The sequence below is a fragment of the Pteropus vampyrus genome, unplaced genomic scaffold, assembly GCF_000151845.1.
Source record: "Pteropus vampyrus isolate Shadow unplaced genomic scaffold, Pvam_2.0 Scaffold184, whole genome shotgun sequence".
NCBI lineage: Eukaryota > Metazoa > Chordata > Mammalia > Chiroptera > Pteropodidae > Pteropus > Pteropus vampyrus.
The window spans coordinates 3,210,585-3,223,702 of NW_011888965.1; the positions used below are offsets into that span (position 1 = coordinate 3,210,585).

The 13,118-nt window shown below is 34.3% G+C and overlaps 1 pseudogene; it reads right to left on the reverse strand.

The window, feature by feature from the left end:
* Positions 1-5,404: 5,404 nt before the first annotated feature.
* On the reverse strand, positions 5,405-5,523 carry LOC111746351 (annotated as a pseudogene).
* Between the last annotated feature and the right edge of the window lie 7,595 nt (positions 5,524-13,118).

Consider the following 13,118-nt stretch of genomic DNA (forward strand, 5'->3'; position numbering starts at 1 on the left):
GATCCAATTTTCTTCCAAAAACCCTACCTCCTAATATCATCACATGGGGGGTTAGAATTTCAACATGCGAATTGGGGGAGGGGGGCACAGACATTAAGTTCACTAACAAAAATCCCCAAGATGCATCTTATAACATTGTCATTTGCCTCCAAATTACTAATGCAATGATGCCGTGAAGAGAGTTATCACAGACAATAACAATAAACAATAATAATACAATTCACATAGCTCCTTTCATCTTGAACATTCTGAAAACATCCTATAACAGAATTATTTCTAATGTGTAGCCATCTCTGGGGAAAACTTGGAAGCTATTTAACAACTGGCCATCAGTTAGAGACAGGAAATGAACATGTTTCCCAGCAGAAACTGCAGAATATACAATGTAATTACCAAATTTAGAATTGGTTTAGGACACTAGAACTAATTAATGTCCATATCCTTGAAAAAGTGGCATTGGGTAATTAGTGAATACAGAGTGATTAGGACTTTAATTATACATCTTACCTAAAAGACAAAGCTTCCAATAATAGTGTCTTTGTGAATGCTGACTCACTGCTGCCTGAACACTGAGTCACGGTGTGAAGCAATCAACAGATGTAATAATTTCTTAGCTGGAAATATAATGTACACATACAAACACACACACAGAAATATAAAAAAAATCTGTAGATTTATTGAGTGAGTTTGCAAATGCAGTAATGTGTCCTAACACCAAATGCCAACTGTTAATTTTACTATGCAGCTTCCCTGCTTCTTAATTCAACAGTGCAGGTGTATCCCATTACATGAGGATTTACCAATGACAAATTCACCATAATAGAAAAGTAGGTAATAAGTTTAATATGTGCTTCCAGAAACCTCACATGAACAAAAATTTGCCAGCAAACAAACAGTTTCCAGGAGCATATACAAAATGAGATCTCCAATTGTCTGTACCTTGCCACAGAAACAGTAGTATGTGACCAGCTGCTACTCGTATTTCCCACAGCCTGATCTTGCATGAGCCATCAAATCCAGGCTGTGACGGTAGGAGATGAGAAGTTGCCCGCATGAGATAAGCATTTGAAATTAAGGCAAGGTAGAAAGAGCAGGGTTTCCTGCATCCCATGCCTGAATTGAGCCATAGCCTCAGGCAGGTGGCAGATGTTTTGAGTTAGTGGGGTAACTATACTCATCTTGTGTTATAATCCCTAGAGGCAGGAAAAGCTACAACAAAAAAATCAGAAACACATTTTTTACATTACTATAAAGGTCAATGGAAAAATATAATTTACAAAAATTTGCTTTGTGAGTCATTTTTATGGGTTGTAATTATTAGTTAAATCATGTAATGCTCAAATATGATATCTGCTATGAATTAAATGGTTAAATATTGGAAAGGTAACAATAATGAAAAAAACTATGAACATTTAATAAAATGGATGAGGGTTGAAATAAACACTTCTTGAATACTTCAGCTGGAGAATAAATATTTCATTCATTTGGTATGTACTTCTCATGTCCTTATTTCCAGGGATATTTTGAAGCTAACATTGGAGTATGAGGTTATTGCTACCTTTTCAACTCCCACCCCATTGCATTAATTAGTAATAATTGTAAATCCTAACGATAGGAATTGGAGTAAGGTTGATTTTCTAGACTCAACTAATATTGCTAACTATATAAATCCAAATTAAATAATGTTGAAGAGTGAAATCTAGGATCAAGTGCAACAAAGCTTATCTGACATCTTTAGACCCGGGGTCACTTTGCATAAGTTATTTTTCATAAAACTGATGTGAATTTCTATTAGCCTGATTTTAAAAATTTATTTTTTTAAGAAAAATTCTCTAAAATGAATGACATTTAATGAATATTCATTAGATAATTCAATAAGATTATCATTTTTAGTTACTCCTGGTTATTGTAAATAATGATCATTCTCTGTTGAAAAAGATCATTCTCAGATGTTACAGAGGTTGTAGGGATTTTTGCCCAAATGGTCAGCAAAGCCATATTCTTTATGTCAGCCTGTTATTTATGGTTATTCTATTAGGATTGTCAGTTATCAAGTCAATGTGCCTACAATGCACCACTTCTTTAATCACATTTCTACTTAACTGTTGCTGTTTCATTTTGCATTAAGACACAAAGTAATGAAGCCTGAGATAATTTGACACCAATAGGTATGGGATATTGTATCATTGGCTTGATAACAAATATTTCAGTTTCTTTTCAGCTTCTTGATAATGTTATAGATAACTGAAAACTCCAGAAGTCTAGTCTTCAAATCAAAACTAACTTACAGTTTACAGTAGTTTATTTAAAAGAAGTAATTAGGAACAAAACAGAGTCATAGGACCAGGATGTGTGGAAAAAATTTTCAGAAAGAAAAATTTTAATGCCAAGCCTAAAAATAATTCAGTTTCAACCTTCGGTAGAATTTTTAAAATTGTAACTTCTTTATAAATAACCTTCATGATATAAATCTTAACATTAAGGTTATAAATAATAACCTGAAAAAAACAACTAATGATATAATTTCAAGGCCGCCATTTCAAATTTTTAAAGTTATAATTGGCCAAATCATCTGTCATAGATTCAGCCCTGATTCCCATCTTCACACCATCAGTTTTGTCTCACCTCTTCCTAAAATGATATGATTTCAAGTATTCCAATCATCCTGTTTCTCTTCTGTCAACATGTTGCATTTTCCCAATAGGCATTCAGAACTAAGTGCAATGGTCTGGCTATAATCTTGCCGAAGTAGACTGAGTTTATGTGTTACTTAATGTAAATTTTGATGCTTTTCTGAATGTGTTTACATTAATAGCATGCTGCTTTCTCTTTTACCATCTTTCTGGTATTTTAGGTATTTTAAACCCAATACAGTAGTCCTCTCCTTCCCCCCCTGCATTTTTCTGTGAGAGAGATATTCCAAGACCCCCTGTGGATGCTCGAAATCACAGATAGTACTGAACCTTATACATACATACCTATGACAAAGTTTAATTTATAAATTAAGCATAGTGAGAGATTAACAAGAACTAATAATACATAGAACAATTATAACAATACATTGCAATAAAAGTTATGTAAATGTGGTCTCTTTCTCAAAATATCTTATAGCACTGTACTCATCTTTCTTTTTGTGATGATGTGAGATGATACAATGCCTTATTAAGTCAAGAGCTTTTACCTTTTCACTTAAAAGAAGCACTTATGGCTTCTCTTCAGCATATCCAAATTACCAGCATTGCTACTTTTTCTCTTGAGGCCATTATTAAGTAAAATAAGGGTCACTTAAACACAAGCATTTCAATACCATGAGAGTCGATCTGATAATTGAGATGGCTACTGTGTGACTAACGTGAAAGTAGTATATACAGAATAAAAGTGTTGGGCAAAGGAATGATTTATGTCCCAGGCTGGATGGAACATCATGAGATTTTACCATGTTACTCAGAATGGCATTTAATTGAAAATTTATGAATTCTTTATTTCTGTAGTGTTCCAGTTAATATTTCAGACTGCAATCGACTGGTTAACTAAAGCCATGGAAAGCAAAATCACGGATAAGGGAGACTATTGTATGTAAAGGGTTTTTCTCATACAGTATTTTTTTTTTATTTTAAAACAGTAGTTCTTAAATATGTTAGATAATATAAATGATGGGAAAGTTTGTTTTTCTACTGAGTGCTTTTCTTACTGTGTCTACTAAGAAACTTTTTAGATAGTTTGTCTAAAGTACCTTTTTAAAATTTTAATATAATTATATTTTAAATTTAGAATCTTCGAAGAAGTGCCAAAACTCTCAAAAAAAGTTACATTTTAGGCAAACTGTAATTGGATAATTAGTTCAGTAGTAAGACTGATATTTTGCCAATGAGGACGTTCTGAAAACTAGGAGTTCAACTACTTAGATCTGGACATTTGTCTTTTAATGCAACCTAACATTACATTAGTTTTATTGGCAGCCTTATTATTTTTATTTTTCAACAAGAGTTAACATTCAATATTATTTTATATTAGTTTCAGGTGTACAGCATAGTGATTAGACATTTATATAATTTACGAAGTGATCCCCCCAATTAGTCTAGCACCCACCTGGCACTATAGTTATCACAATATTATAGACTATATTCCCTATGCTGTACTTTACATCCCCTTAACTATTTTGAAACAACCAATTTTGTATTTCTTAATTCCTTTACCTTTTTTACCCAGTCCTCCAACCCTCTCTTATCTGGCAATCATCAAATTGTTCTCTGTACTATGAGTTTGTTTCAGCTTTGTTTGTTTATTTTGTTCTTTAGATTCTACATGTCAGTGAAATCATATGATGTTTCTTTCCCTGTCTGACTTATTTTACTTTGCATAATACTCTCTAGGGCCATCTGTGTTGTCACAAATGATAAGATTTCATTCTTTATTATGGCCAAGAAATATTCTGTTGTATATATCCAATCATGTATTGATGGACACTTAGGTTGCTTTCATAGCTTGGCTATTGTAAATTGTGCTGCAATGAACATTGTGGTGTGTATACCTATCTCTTATAATGCCACGATGAACATTGGGATATATATGTATTTATTATATATGTGTATATATATACATGTAATATAACATATAACGTAACCTTTTCAAATTAGTACTTTAGATTTCTTTGGATAAATACCCAGAAGTGGAATTGCTGGATCATAAGGTAGTTCTATTTTTAATTTTGGGGGGAACCTCCAAACTGTTTTTCATAGCGCCTATACCAATTTGCAATCCCACCAATAGTACATGAGGGTTCTTTTTACTCCACATCCTTCACCAACACTTGTTGTTTGTTTATTTATTGATGATAGCCATTCTGACAGATCTGAGGTGATATCTCATTGTGGTTTTAATTTCAGTTTCTCTGATGATTAGTGATGTAGAGCATCTTTTCATATATATATTGGCCATCTGTATGTCCTCTTGGAGACATACCTATTCAGGTCTTCTGCCCATCTTTTAAAAAATTATTTATTTATTTAGTTAGTTAGTTTTTAATAAATAAATACTCATTCCATCCTTTGGTAACCACTAGTCTATTGTCCATATTCATGAGTATCTGCTTTTTGTACTGTTCTCTTGTTGCTTTTAGGTTTATATCCTACATATAAATGATATCATGTAGTTTTCAACTTTTTGTTGTTTTTTCTTTTCTTTTATTATTCCTGAGGCTTTTCTTTCACATAGTTTTAGGGTTTTTTTTTTTTTTCTTTCCATTGCTTACTTCACTGTTTTCCACTAAATTTATTTTAATTAACAATTTTTATTTTTTAATTATATTTTTATTTTTTATTATTTTAGGCGAGGCAACCCTTGGTTGATCTCACAGATTGCAAGAACCTTGTCAGCTTACGATCCCTTATTTTTAATTTTTTTATGCCTACAGCACCTGGTCTTCCTAGGTGGTCTCCCATTCAAGTACTAACCAGTCCCAACCCTGCTTAGCTTCCGAGATCAGATGGGATCAGGTTTGTTTTGAGTGGCATGGCTGTAGACATTTTCAACTTTTTCTGTCTGGCTTATTTTGCTTAGCACGATTATCTCAAGGTCCATCTGTGTTGTCACAAATGGCAATATATTTCATCTCTTCTTAAGGCTGAGTAATATTCCATTGTATATATGTACCACAGCTCTGTCCATTTTTATTTTTTATTTTTTATTTTTTTTGCTGTTGAGTTGTATGAGTTCTTTATAAATTTAGGATATTAACCGCTTATCAGGTGTATCATTGACAAATATCTTCTCCCATTCATTAGGTTGCCTTTTCATTTTGTTGATGGTGTCCCTTGAGGTGTAAAACTTTTTAATTTGATATAGTCCCATTTGTTTATCTTTTCTTTGTTTCCCTTCCCCAAGGAGATATATCAGAAAAGACCAATGTCAGAGAGTTTACTGCCTCTGTTTTCTTCTAGTAGTTTTATGATGCCGGGTCTTGCATTTAAGTCTTTAATCAATTTTGAGTTTATTCTTGTATATAGTGTAGGAAGGTGGTTCAGTTTCATTTTTTTACATGTATCTGTCCAATTTTCCCAGCACCATTTATCGAATAAACTGTCTTACCCCATTGTATATTCTTGCCTTCTTTATCATGACTTAAGTGACCAGATAGGCATGGATTTATTTCTGGGTTCTCTGTTCTATTCCATTTATCTGTGTTCCTGTTTTTATGCTAGTACTAGGCTGTTTGGATTACTATAGCCCTGTAGTATAGTTTGATATCAATTAGAGTGATACCTCTAACTTTGTTCTTCTTTCTCAAGATTGCCATGGCTTTTTGGGGTCTTCTATGATTCCATATAAATTTTAGGATTATTTGTTCTAATTTTGTGAAAAATGTCATTGGTACTTTGATAGGGATTGTATTGAAACTTTAGATTGCTCTGGGTAGTATAGACATTTTAACGATGTTAGTTCTTTCTATCCATGAGCACAGTATATAGTTCCATTTATTTATATCTTCTTCAATTTTTTCTTCAATGACTTATAATTTTCCAAGTGCAAGTTTTTTACTTCCTTGGTCAAATTTATTCCTCAGTATTCTATTGTTTTTGATGCAATTGTAAATGGGATTGTTTTCTTAATTTCTCTGAAAGTTCATCACTGGCGTATAAAAATGCAACCAATTTCTAAATATTAATGTCGTATTCTGCTACTTTAATGAATTAATTTATCAGTTCTAATAGTGTGTGTGTGTGTGTGTGTGTGTGTGTGTGTGTGTGTGAAATTTTTAGGGTTCTTTATATATGGTAATATGTCATTTACAAATAATAACAGTTTTACTTCTTCTTTTCCAACTTGGGTGAATTTTTCTTGTCTAATTGTTGTGGCTAGGACATCCAATATTATGTTAAGTAAAAGTAAAAGTGGTAATAGTGAACATTCTTGTGTTATTCCTGATCATAAGAAAAATGCTCTTAGCTTTTCTGCATTGAATACGATGTTAGCTGTGGGTCTCTCATATATGGTCTTTATAATGTTGGGTTATGTTCCCTCTGTTTCCACTTACTGAGATAAATGCTGGATTTTGTCAAATACTTTTTCTACATCTATGGATCTGATTATATGATTTTCATCCTTCATACTATTCACGTGGTGTATCACATTAATTGATTTGCAAATATCTAACCAACCTTGCGTTCCAGAAATAAATCCCACTTAATCATGGTGTATTATCTTTAATATATTGCTGAATTATGTTCGGTAATATTTTGTTGAGGGTTTTTGCATCAATGTTCATCAGGGATCTTGGCCTATAGTTTTTTTTTTTTTTTTTTTGTACTGTCTTTGTCTGGCTTTGGAACAAAGGTGATGGTGACCTTGTGAAATGAGCTTGGACACTTTTTCTCCTCTTAAATTTTTTGGAATAGATTGAGAAAGATAGGTGTTAATTCTTCTTTGAAAGTTTGGTAAAATTCACCCCTGAGGCCATCCAGTCCAGGACTTTTGTTTCTTGGGAGTTTTTGATTACTGATTCTATTTTGATGGTAATAATCAGTTTGTTTAGATTTTCTGTTTCTCCTTGACTCAGTCTTGGAAGATTGTATGTTTCTAGAAATGTATCCATTTCATCCAGATTGTCCAATTTGTTGGCATATAATTGCTCATGGTATTTCCTTATAATCTTTTGTATTTCTGTGGAGTCAATTGTTACTTGTCCTCTTCCAGTTCTGATTTTATTTAGTTTGGTCTTTTCTTTTTTTCTTGATGTGTCTGGTTAAAGTTTTATCTATTATGTTTATTTTTTCAAAGAACCAGCTTTTGATTTAATTGATCTTTTGTATTTTTTTATACTCTATTTTGTTTATTTCTGCTCTGTCTAATCTTTATTATTCCATTCCTTCTACTCACTTTGGGATTTGTTTGCCATTTTTTTCTTGTTTCTTAAGGTGTAAGGTTAAATCGTTTATTTGAAATTTTTCTTGCTTCGTGAGGGAGGTCTGTGTTGCTCTGATTTCCCTCTGAGGACCGCTTTTGCTGTGTCTCATAGATTTTGAGTCATTCTGTTTTCATTTTTCATTTGTCTCAAGGTTTCTTTGAATTTTTTTTCTTGATCTTGTTAACCCATTTGTTGTTTAGTTGATGTTATTTAGCCTTCACATTTTTGTGTATTTTAAATTTTTTTTATAATTAATTTCTAGTTTCAAACCATCATGATTGGAGATATACTTGATATGATTTCAATCTTCTTAAATTTATTGAGATTCGTGTTGTGTCCTAACATGTGGTCTTTCTTGAAAAATGTTCCATCTGTACTTGAGAAGAATTTATAATCTGCTGCTTTGGTGTAACTGCTCTAAAAATATTGATTAATTCCATCTGGTCTGGTGTCTCATTTAAAGCCCCTCTTTCCTTGTTAAGTTTCTGTCTGGAAGATCTGTGTACTGGTGTGAATGGGGTGTTGAAGCCCCTTACTGTGACTCTATTACTGTTGATCTTTCCCTTTCTATTGGTCAATATTTGCTTTATATATTTAGGGTTTCCTAGGTTGAGTGCTTAAATGTTTACTAGGGTTATGTCCTCTTGTTGGATTGATCTCTTTATCATTATGTAATGTCTTTCTTTCTTTGGTAATATAACCTTTGTTTCAAAGTCTATTTTGTCTGATATAAGTATTGTTACTGCAGCTTTTTTCTACATTTCCATTTGTAAATATATATATATCTTTTCCCATCCTTTTACTTTCAGTCTGTGTATGTCTTTTGATTCGAACTGGATCTCTCATAGACAGCATATGTATAAGTCTCATTTTCTTATCCATTCAGCTAGCTTATGTCTTTTGATTGGAGCATTTAATTAATTTACATTTAAAGTGATTATTGATAAGTACATACATATTGCTATTTTATTATTCATATTTACATCTGCCCCCCTTTTTCTTCTTAAAGAGATCCCTTTAACATTTTGTGAAATACTGGATTGGTGGTAAAGAATTTCTTTAGTTTTTTTTTTCCCATTCGGGAAGCTTTTTATCTCACCTTCAATTTTAAGTGATAGCCTTGCTGGGTAGTATCATCTTGGTTGTAGGTCCTTGCTTTTCATCACTTTAAATATTTCATGTCACTCCCTTCTGGCTTGCAAAGTTTCTGTTGAGAAATCAGTTGATAGTCTCAAGGGAGCTCCCTTGTAGGTAACTAGATGCTTTTCTCTTGCTGCTTTTAACATCCTTTCTTTGTCTTTGAACTTCGCCATTTTAATGATGTGTCTTGATGTGGGTCTGTTTGGATTCTTCTTTGCTGGGACTCTCTGTGCTTCCCAGACTTGTATGACTTGTGTGTCTATTTCTTTCACCAGGTTAGGAATAGTTTCAGTCATTATTATTATTATTATTTTTTCAAATAGGTTTCTCATTTCTTTTTCTGGTACTGCTATGATGTGAATGTTGATATGCTTAATATTGTCCCAGAGATCCCTTAAACTATTTCCATTTTTTTATTTCTTTTTTTTTCATGCCCTGATTGTTTCCTTCTACCTTATCTTCCAGATCGCTGATTCAATCCTCTGCTTCATCTCCAATCTACTGTTGATTCTTTCTGATATAGACTTTATTTCATTTATTGTTTTCTTAATTTCTGGCAGGTTCTTTTTTATGGTTTCCATGTTCTTTTTATGCTTACTATCTCTTTGTTGGAGTTCTCATTGAGATCATCTATTCTCCTAAGTTCATTAAGCATTCTTATAACCTGTGTTTTGAACTGTGTATCTGGTGGATTGCTTGCTTCCATTTCCTTTAATTCTTTTTCTGGAGTTTTCTCCTGTTTTTTTTTTTTTTTCATTTGTGACATGTCTTTTTTGTTGTTTTCTCACTCTGGTTGCTTTTCTGTGTTCATTTCTATGTATTATGTACATCTACTACATCTCTGAGTCTTATCAGGGTGGTTTTATATAGTAGGTGTCTTGTGGGGCCCAGTAGTGTAGTTTCCCTGATCACCCGCATCAGATACTCTAGGAATGTTCCTTGTGTGGACTGTGTATGCCCTCCTCTTGTAGTTGTGCTTTGATTGCTGTTGGCACATCAGTGGATGGGATTAATTATCAGGCTAATGCGCTATCAAGCTTGGCCATGCCAACAGCATATGAACTGCTGAGTGGGGGCTGACCTTATAGAGTGCAAGTCACACCAGCTGGCTCGTGTGCATGTTGAAATCACCCTTTGGGTATGCCATTTATGGGGATGATGAGGTGGTGCTCTGTTGAGATTCGACACCAATCTTAGGGTGCGTTGGTTCTGGAGCCCCTTGAGAGGGGCTCCTGTGTAAGCCAAGGTCATGGTTTCTTGATATTTTGTGTCTTTTAGCCTTGCATTGATATCTGTGTATTTGATGAAACAGTCACCTTTCCCAGACTATATGGACTGGTTTTGATGGGGAATGGTCTTCATCTGTGCGAGGGTGCTGACTAGGTAGAATATGGTGGTCGTTTCTATGAGGAAGGCTGACTGGCATAGTCTCTATGCATTTCTATCAGCTGAAGTCAACATTGACAAAGATTATAAATGTCTTCAATGGCAAAGGTTGTGGATGTTCACAGTGGCAGTGAGGGCTGATGGGGTCTTCAATGGCAAAGGCTGCTGGGGATCTCCTAATCACTTTTCTACTAAGAGGGATGTTGTAACTAAGGGGGGTCCTTTTTGGTATTAGGTCTGGCTGCTGGTTGCCCTTGCAGTGGCAGTGACACTAGTGTCCAACATGTGGACACCTATGGATACTTATGGAGCTAGGGTCCAGAGAGCAAGTGTACATTGTGAAATACTGTCTCTGACATTCAGGATTCCTGTTAGTTTGTAGCAGTGGTGTCTCCAGTGTGTGTGATATGGGCACATATAGTGGCCTTAGAGTTGGAGTCTGGAGTGCAGGTGTACATGAAGCACCTATGGCTTTGGGGATTGGAACTGGAGAGAGGTCAAGGTGGTAGCACCCCTCATCCCAACATGGTGCAACAGTATTTCCTTCTGGGAGTGGGAAACAGCAAAATGTCTACCCCTGGGATGGTCTGTGATGGCAATGGCTATTGTTTATCTCAGTAGTGAAAGCTGCCGCTGTCCTCTGCATAGCACTCTGCTGGGATCTGGGCTGATGAACACTAGGGGGTCTTCTGCTGTGAAAGTTTCAGGGGCTATTGAGGTCTTCAGTGCCAAAGTGGTCCTCCACAGAGCATGCACTGGAAAGCACGATAGCATCTGCTGCATGGCTGATACCAATAAGCTCTAGCATTCTTTGTTCTTAGCTGTTTCCAAAGGTCTTAGGTAAGCCAATCTCCTCAGGGATCCTTTCTGTGTAGTTATTTTCCATGTTTTGCTCCACTGTTTTACTATAGTTCTTTATTGGATTATTGAGAACTTTTAGGGCTATTTTCCTTTGTGAATAGCAGTCTAATATTTTGGATGGGGATGGGCAGGAGACAAAGGCTGATATGTCCTATTCTACCATCTTGCTGACATCTCCAGTCTTTAAAATTTTTTCTATGTTAAACACAGTCTAGTCTTAAACCGAACTTATTCTTTGTTATATTTGACAAATTGTGGTATGTTTGTAGCCAAGTATTCATTAAATCTGGTTTGTTATCTAAGCCATCAATAATGTGTTGTGATTGCTGTTTTTATTTCTTGATCCTATGAATTTTATTTGCATATTATCAATATACTCCTCTTAGTCATTGATTCTTAAACAAATATTTATTGCTTACCTAATTTATACTAGACATTGGGAATGGTGAATATGAAATGTCTGGTTTCCTAGTGTTTATAGGCTGGTGGGGCCATCTCTAAATATAGAAAGCAGAACAGGACTAAGGACAGATTCCTGTGGTATTTCACTAGACATCTCTCTCTAAGTTGACAGTTGTTCATTTAATTGGTACTCTTTGGGTACTGTTGCGTAGCCAGCTATAAATTGATATCACTGTCCTAAAATCAGTTCCACATTTGGGTCCACCTTATGCACAAAGTTAACGTGAGAATTTGCCATATCCCTTGGAAAAAATCATATACATTATCTGCAGCATTCTCCTGATTTAGTAAACTTTGAGAGGAATGGAAGATAGAAAGAATGGCAAGGAGGGTCCAAGTGATGAGTCATGTGTTTCATTTGAGAGCTAGTATGAGGTAGAGTGTCAGAATAGGTAATTTGGAAAAGATGACTACCATGTAGGAAGGACATAATAAAGTGGGAAGAACAAGGGAAGAAACCATAGTTACATGAATAGCAAAATGCTTGGTTGTGAACTCTTTTGGCTTCTGGATAAATGCTGCCAAATAGAAAACATTTTCTATGCCCCTGACCAGATGACCCAGCTACATGCTGCTTTTCATTTTAGTTATATTTCTAAAAGCTATGGTTTGCTTTTCAGAAAAGCTGTCTTTTTGCATTTTCTGCTTGATGCAGTGAATTGCAGTGTTCATGTCAGATAGCATTAATCTGAGAAGAAAAGAAGACAGTGAACCTTCAAGAAATGAAATTATTTTCTTCTGTATATTTGATCGCATGCTATCTTCTTTAAGAACAAAAATTAATGAATCAGTGCAAATTAGAAAATAAAAGTAGAAACACAGTCTTAGGGTGATTTTGACATAGAGTAACCCAAAGAAGCTAGAAATAAAAGTTGTATATTTATTGCTGCTTTAATGAGTCAGAGAACATTTAAAATCTGCGGTGTGATGGAAAAAAATCACTGGAATGTGAGCATGATACTTGGATTCCAGTACTGGTACCTCTACAAATTTTCTGTATATCATGGGCAATTCACTTATCTTCTCTAGGTAGAGGCTCTCTTTCTGACAAATAAGAGGATTCGACATCATTTCAAAGGTACTTTTGAAGTCTGATTCTATTTCTTATACAAGAAAAATGCTATGAAAGTTCACAATAAATATCCTTGTGTATTCTTGAAATAGGTAATAAATTAAGACCATTCTGCAACAAGATTTTTTCTATTTAACTCTAGAACTAAATCTTCTTGAAAAGAGTCCAAGATCATGAGGTCTTCCACTGACTTTCAAATATATTGCCCCAATAACACAAAAATAAAAGAATGTATAGATACAAATGTTGCTTTTCTTGGATAAAAATAAGAGGAACAAAGACTGGGCATCCAAT